Raw genomic sequence first — 8,299 nt, forward strand, 5'->3', positions numbered from 1 at the left:
TTTTCTAAGTCCCAAAATGCTCCTGTGGAGTGAGTATGTGACTCAGGTAGTGACAGCACTCGGGGGCACCCAGTGTATGAGTTGGAGTTGGATTTGAGTGCAGGATATGTGCTCCTTTGACTACATGCATATAGTTTCTTGTTCAGTAAACTGGACTTGGAATCACAAGGATCTTCTTTCATTTTTCAGACCCTCCTGAGCCCTTTGCATTAGAGTGTTGGCTGAGAGCATGAAAGATGTATTTGTAGAAATAGCTGACTCTCAAAATGTTAAAAATATTGAAGGAGTGCATATAACAAAGCATTCTATAAACTGTAAAAGTGTCATGCAAATACTGATTTTGATCACTTGCACCCGCAACTCTTAGGTGATGACAGTAAGTCTGCAGCTGGGCATCCATAAGGAGGCCCACTAAGGCAGAATGGAAAGATTTTCTGTGCTGTTGAGACTGTGCCTCCACTGTGACACTGCTGAGGGGGGTGTGGGAGCCAGGTTTGTGCAGGGATTAAGCTAAGTTGCAATCTTGGTGTCAGCTGTTGCTAAATGAGGCATCCTGTCACGAGGTCAAATCCATGAACTCACAGGTGTGCACAGTAGTGCCCCAAGCATGTTTCTTAGGCTCCTTCTCGGCTTTCTCCCACGTCCTTTCACCGCCTCTTCCCTTACGCCATCCAAAGTAAGCAAAACCAGAAAATATCAAGCAGACCCTGGAGATGACACAACTTCCAGTGCTGGGGTCCAGCCCCGGTGGATCCAGGGTAATTCGAAGCAGGGACAGAGTCAGCGATTAGGAAAGAATTATTTAATTAGAGATGTTCATGTTTGGGAACGCATGTAAGAATTAAATATTTTAAAATTAAAAAAATAGAAAACTATAAACAATTAAAAAAAAGAGATATAAAGAGAGATTAGGAAAGAATAGTATAGTAGGAAAATTAGTGGAGAAAAGAGGCTGAATAACTTGGTTTACGCGGAGAACCAATAAAACCCTGAGACAAGGGGTTTGCACCACCTATGTAGGCCACAGGCGTCTTCCCGGTCTCCTGAAGGAGTGGAGACACAAAGTGCCTCCCCGTTCAGATCTTAGAGGCCTAGGCAAAATTAGTAGGCCTGGCAAACCTCCGTGCTCCAGATAGGAATTCAGCCAGAAAAGGAGAAAAGACACGGGGGAAACCAGTCTTTCCAGGAACTGGTCCGTTTCTTTATTTTCCAGGTCCGCTTTTATACTTTAAGTTGTACATAGAGATAAATGTAAGAAACAGAGTCACGCAGGGTCAGCTGCTCTGACCCTTATCTAAAGACAGTGTTCTTTGCATATCTTTGTTCTTACAAGGGTCTTACGTTTGTTTACAATATCTTCTGGTCTGGAGACCGATTAACATTTTATGGCCCCATCTTTCTTTCTATTGATAAAGGTTAGTCAATCAGAAAACTTGTTTTCCCTTAAGATCTACTTAGTCTTAAGATAGTGATAAAGTTACATCCTTACATAGCAAGGACACAATGGTTTATAACAAAGAAAGAGGAGTACAGTGATTTATAACAAAGAGACAATTCATTAACTCAAAAGTCTAGTATTGCTAACATCAAAACTACTATATTTCTTTTTCTACATTCCAATTACATTGATTAACATATTCCCAGGTGCCTAAGGATATGGAGGCCTGGTGGCAATCATTAACTCAGCAATGAAACCTTTTACCAACATGATTTTTATTTTTAGAAAAACTCTATGCTAAGACTTTCAAAATACTCCAAACTCTCTGTGCTGTTTATGGTTGAGAGGTTGTAAACAATCATGTACATAGTAGCAAGAGTGTGGATAATCCTGTCACAGAAGCTAGTCTGCCAGCAGAGAGGTTTGACCTGAGACACTCCTTTTATATGCAGGAGTCTATTAACTGGAGCTCTAAGTTAATTTTCCAGAGAAAGGTCATCAGGGATATCCTCTGTTAATGTCAGAAGAGTGTAGTATAACAGACAGATTTTGGTTTCGGGGGTAGATGCTCGAGCAGATCTAAGGGACCCCTTGAGTCCTTGCCTGCATGACCTTGTCATGGGTGGAGTGGGGAGTCCCTTGAGTCCTGACCTTCCTTTGCCTGTCAGGGCTCTTCCTCATGACCTTTGCCATGGGTGGGATCTCCCGTGCTGGCTCCCGGCACTCCAGCCCCTAATTGAAGGTGGGTGGGGGGTGCGGAATAAATTATGCCCAGAGAAGCTGGCTCTGAGCAACAGGTATGAACATTTGCTCCTGGGTCATTTCTGCAGAAATACTGCATTCCAGGGGAGTCCTCCTTACACAGGATGAAGCAACAGAGCTCAGATCAACAGCTACAAGCTGTTCTTGGTATTTTCAAGTCTTCCCACACCTTCTGTGGTCTCTATGAGTGTCAGATAATAGAGCCTGTGCTTTACCGGTGTGTACTTTACTGACAGTGGGCAACCTGCATCCTAAACTTTCAAATCCCACAGTGGGCTGGAGTCAAGGTGTAAGTCCTGTGAAGGCACACATTTAAGGTGACTTGCAGGCATAAGCCCTTATGAGGGTGTCCTGAAATTTTACTTCTAGGTCGGTTAGGAAAAACTAGGAAACAGTGGTTGACCCATCTCAGCATGTTGATGATCAGGGTATATCATTTCCCCAATTTTGTTTGTTTGTTTGTTTGTTTTTTAAAAATTAATTTGTTTATTTTAATTGGAGGCTAATTGCTTTACAATATTATGGTAGTTTTTTCCATATATCTACACAGATCAGTCACAAATGAAAATTTATTCATTTTTGGTTTCACTGGATCTTTGTTGCTATGCTCAGGCTTTTTCTAGTTGCGGTGAGCAGGGACTACTGTTCGTTGTGGTGTCTGGGTTTCTCATTGTAGTGGCTTCTCTTGTGGAGCACAGGCTTTAGGGCTCAAGGGCACAGTAGTTGTGGTGAAGAGGCTTAGTTGGCCTGCAGCACATGGGGTCTTCTCAGATCAGGAATTGAACCCATGACCCCTGCATTGGCAGGTGGATTCCCAACCTCAGGACCACCAAGGAAGTCTTCCCTCAATTTTTATAATGAACAGTTTTTCAACACACATAAATCTTGAATAGTACATAAGTGTTCCAAGAACTTATATCTAAACAATTTAAACATTTTACCATATTTACTTGTTATTTCTTTCACTCTGTAGGTGATCTCTTTCAAGGTACATTGTAGACATGAGCCTTCACTACAAGTATCTTACACTCATCTCTTGAAGAGGAAGTTATCATGCGAAACCGCAGTGAAATTATCATACCGCATGAGATTAATGTTAATTCTAAGCATTATCTAGCACTGATCTATATTTAAATTTCCCCATTTTCCCCAGTGCTTAGTTGCTCAGTCACGTCTGAATCTTTACAACCCCATAGCCCACCAAGCTCCTCTGTCCATGGAATTCTCCAGGCAAGAATGCTGGAGTGGGTTGACATTTCCTCCTCCCAGAGAGCCAATTAAATGTCATGCATTGTCATGTTTTCTAGAAGGTCCTGTAATTCCTTATTTGTCTGTCTTTTCTCTTGGTGTCATTTAACTTGACTTCCATTCCCTGTTTTTTGGTGTTTTTTTTTTTTCAAATTTTATTTTAGTTTTTAAGATTTTTGACGTGGACCATTTCAAAGTGTTTATTGAATTCATTACAATGTTGCTTCTGCTTTGTGTTTTGGTTTATTTGGCTGTGAGTCATGTGGGATCTGAGCTCCCTGACTGGGGATCGAACCCACATCCCCTGTGTTGAAAGCTGAAGTCTTAACCACAGACTGCCAGGGACGTCCCTTTGCAGATTTTAAGTTAGATTTCGGTTCAGTTCAGTCACTCAGTTGTGTCTGACTCTTTGTGACCCCATGGACTGCAGCACACCAGGCTTCCCTGTCCATCACCAACTCCTGGAGCTTAAACTCATTTATGTGATGCCATCCAGTTAGATTTAGAGCCTTGATCATATACAGTTTAAGTATTTTTGGTAAGGAAATATCATACCTACTGTTGAGCATGTCCTACTTCAACTGGCATAATGTCTAGTGTCAGACTGTTTCATTACCAGAGATGCTAAATTTGGTCCCTTGGAGACGGTGGACCCACAAGCTTTCTCCACGGAAAAGGCCCCTTTCCCCTTTACAATTGCTAGTGGTGTAGGTGGGGCACCTGGTCACCCCAGGACTATATTGCTCCCAACAATCTTTCACTTAATGATTTTAAAAATATGTAGATTTTATACTTTTAGAGCAGTTTTTGGATAATAGAAAAATTGAGCAGAAAACACAGGAAGTTTCCATACACTCCTTCCCCTGTCACTCTCAACACCTGCACTAGGTAGCGCGTTGGTTACAAGTGATGAGCCTACATCGACACGTCGTCATCTCAAGTCCATAATTTACCTTAGGGTTCATTCTATTCTTACATTTTGACGGATGTATAACGACATGTATCCACTATTACAGTACCATTGGGAGTAGTTTCACTGTCCTAAAAATCCTCTGTATTCAACCCTCCCTTCTCCAACCCCTGATCTTTTCATTGTATTCATAGTTTTGCCTTTTCCAAAATGTCATATAGTTGGAATCATACAGTCCGTAGTCTTTTCAGATTAACTTCTTTTACTTAGTAGTTTGCATTTGAGTTTTCTCTTTGTGTGTGTGTGTGTGTGTGTGTGTGGCTTGAGAGATCATTTCTTTTGTATGATTATTTTATTTAAAATTTTAAATTTTATATTGGAGCATAGTTGATTAATGATATTTGGTCAGTTTCAGGTGTACAGCAAAGTGATTCAGTCATACATAGACATGTATCTATTCTTTTTCAAATTCTTTCCCCATTTCTTTTTATTGCAGAGTAATATTCCGTTGTCTGGGTATACCACAGTTTATTTATCCATTTACCCACTGAAGGACACCTGAGTTGCACCTTAGTTGGCAAATATGAGGTGTGCTGCTAAAAACATCTGTGTGAAAATTTTTCTGTGGACAAAAACTTTCAGCTCCTGTGGGTAAATACCAAGCAGTGTGGTTGCTGGATTGTATGGTAAAAGTATGTTCAGTTTTGTGAGAAACTGCAGGACCATACCATTTTGCATCCTCATCAGCAATGAATGAGAATTCCTGTGGCTCCTCATGTTTGTCAGTACTGAGTGCTGTCAGTGTCTGCATCTTAGCCACTCAGGTAGGTGTGGGTGCATTCGGTAAGTTTAACATCTGCCCATAACCCTTGCCTGAATCAGTGATTATACTGGAGCTTGAAAAATGGTAAATTCCTAATTTAGCATCCTTACCACATTTATTAAATAGTCTTTTTCTGCAACAGGAAAAGTTTTGCTATTAAAAAAAATAAAATCTCTCTTTCACAGTGGGGAATCTAAAGGAAAGAATGACTCTCTTGCTCATCTAACTTTAACATGCTTTATGCCCTTTTGGGCTCAGAAAGCTGCATGAAGATTAATTGTTATCCCTTCATTTTTTTGTTTTCCCCATAAAACCTAGATCAATGCCTGGCATAGAACAAGTACTCAGTAATTATTTGTTGAATTGAATTGAATAGTGTGCTTCAAATGTTATTATGAATGCAGGCAATAAGCTCTCAGCGTATTGTCAAGGTCTTGGAAAATAGAAAAGGACATGAAAGAAAGGTATTATGGCAGAAGAGATATATTTTGAGATCTGATAACTATAGAAGCTCAGCATTTGTCCTATCTTTCAGACTGTTTATCATGCCATAATTGCTGATGAACACGTTCCTGTCTTCCACTAGACTATGATGTTTTCAAGAGAAAGGGTGTGATAAAGGATGCAGAAGATGAAGAGACAGAGTGAGGTCTGGGAGGGTCCTGAGTTCAGGCATTGTGGTGTGTTCACTCTCCCTGGAAAAGGGCATGGCAACCCACTCCAGTACTCTTGCCTGGAGAATCCCATGGACAGAGGAGCCTGGCAGGCTACAGTTCTTGGGGTGGCAAAGAGTAGGACATGACTGAGACTGGGACTTAGTAAGTACCTACCTGGGACATGACTAAGTACCCACCTGGGATGTGTTAATCCACCTGAATTTCCCTGAACTTGATATTTTGGGATTTTATGGAGGCCTTCCTGGTGGCTCCGATGGTACAGTGTCTGTCTACAATGCGGGAGACCTGAGTTTGATCCCTGGGTCAGGAAGATCCCCTGGAGAAGGAATGGCAATCTACTCCAGTGTTCTTGCCTGGAAAATCCCATGGACAGAGGAGCCTGGTAGGCTATATAGTCCATGGGGTTGCAAAGAGTTGGACACGACTGAGCGACTTTCCTTTCCTTTCCTGACATAGGTATAAACAATGATTATTAATAACCCCATTTTCAGCCCCTCTCCCCTCTCTGGAGAATGGGGGTGGGGCTGAAAATCCCACCCTTCTAATCCTGGCTCAGTCTTTCTGGTGATCAACTGTCATCCAGGAGCCCACCCAGAGTCACCACCACAGAACCAAAGTGCACTTCCTGCTCTTATCGTTTGGGAAATTACAAGAGTTTCAGGAGCTCTGTGCCAAGCACTGGGGGCAGCGACCAATATATGTTTTCTATTATCTCACAGGACATATGCAAAAACATTTTTATCTAGACAGATCATAGGAAGTGTGCAATTTGTATTGTATCACATAGGGAAATGTAAATATCTGTGATGGTCTGCTCCTTAGTGAAATAAACCTCTGGTTACTTCATTAGATGGTTACATTCTCCCACTTACGAGTAGTTAAAACACACCTAATATGTTTAATATTGGCATCATTTTGGGATGAGTCAGTAACCTTGTTAGGTGTTACCAAATGATGATTTTCTAATTTGATCGTGCCTTCTAAATTGTTAGCTAGCTTTTTCTGCAAAGATCTGTCTTCATTTGTTTTCCCTGAAATACAGAGCCTGCTGGAAATGCTTAAAAAATGAAGCATTAAAGATAATTATTTCTCTTTAGTTACCAATTTTTTGAAATTGATTTTGGATTGAGACAATGGTAGGTTCATATTCAGTTATAATAAATAATACAGCGAGAATCCTGAGTATGCTTTACTGAGTTTACAACCATAAAAACTATAGTACAATATTGTAGTTGAGATATTGACATTAATACAGTCAACCTCCTATCAGATTCTGTGAATTCTGCTGGTATTCAGTTGTGAGTGTGTGTGTATCTATTTTTTAAAATTAATTAATTTCGGCTGTGCTGGATTTTAGTTGTAGCATGTGGGATCTAGTACCCTGACCAGGGACTGAACCCAGGCCTCCTGCTTTGGGAGCACAGAGCTTTGGCCACTGGACCACCAGGGAAGTTGCTGTGCTGTTTTGTTTTATATGGTTTCCTCACATATATTTACACCACAGTCCAGGATCCCTTGAAATTGCCTTTTTGTAACCACACCTTCCACAGTCCCACACCTCGTCCCCTCCTCCTGCTCATCCACCCATGACAACTACTCCTCTGGTCTCCATTTCTAGAATGCTAGCATTTCAAACACATCTTATCAAGAAAGTCATACAGCAGGTAACATTTGGGGATTTTTTTTACTTAGCGTAATTCATCCAACTTGTAACATGCATCAATAGTTCACATTCTCTTATTTTGGGGGACTTATTATTAAGTCTTAAATTTTCTTTGATTAACACGCTTGAATCAATTAAATCCATTAATATTTTTAAGGTTGACATTGTCACAACTTTGATGTGTGGCGTCACCTTCCAACTGATGCCTAAAAACTTTTTCTATGGCCCCATCATTTTAAAACAATAGATTTATTTATTAAAGTATGCTGTTATTGGGGCTTCCCCGATAGCTCAGTGGTAAAAAATCTACCTTCAATGCAGGAGATGTGAGTTCTATCCCTGGGTCAGGAAGATCCCATGGAGGAGAAAATGGCAACCCACTCCAATATTCTTGCCTGGGAAATCCCATGGACAGAGGAGCCTGGCAGTCTACAGTCCATAGAGTTGCAAAGAGTTGGACATGACTGAGTGACTGAGCACACACACACACAACCTGTTATTACCAAAAAGTGCACATCATAAACATATAGTTCAATGGGTCTTCCAAAGGATTCAAAGTTAAGGTCAGGAAAAACAAATTACCAGTCCTCCAAAATCCTCTTTGTGTCCCCTGTCCACTGAAGCTCTGCCTACTTCTCCCCCATTTTTTCTGCTTTCTCTTTACACAAACACAACACACACATATACATATGTTGTACACACACACACACACACACACATACCTATACATGTAATTTTTTAGTATTTTCTTTTATCTCGATCTGATGCTCTTGAGAGT

The sequence above is a fragment of the Budorcas taxicolor genome, chromosome 14 (genome assembly GCF_023091745.1).
Source record: "Budorcas taxicolor isolate Tak-1 chromosome 14, Takin1.1, whole genome shotgun sequence".
Taxonomy (NCBI): domain Eukaryota; kingdom Metazoa; phylum Chordata; class Mammalia; order Artiodactyla; family Bovidae; genus Budorcas; species Budorcas taxicolor.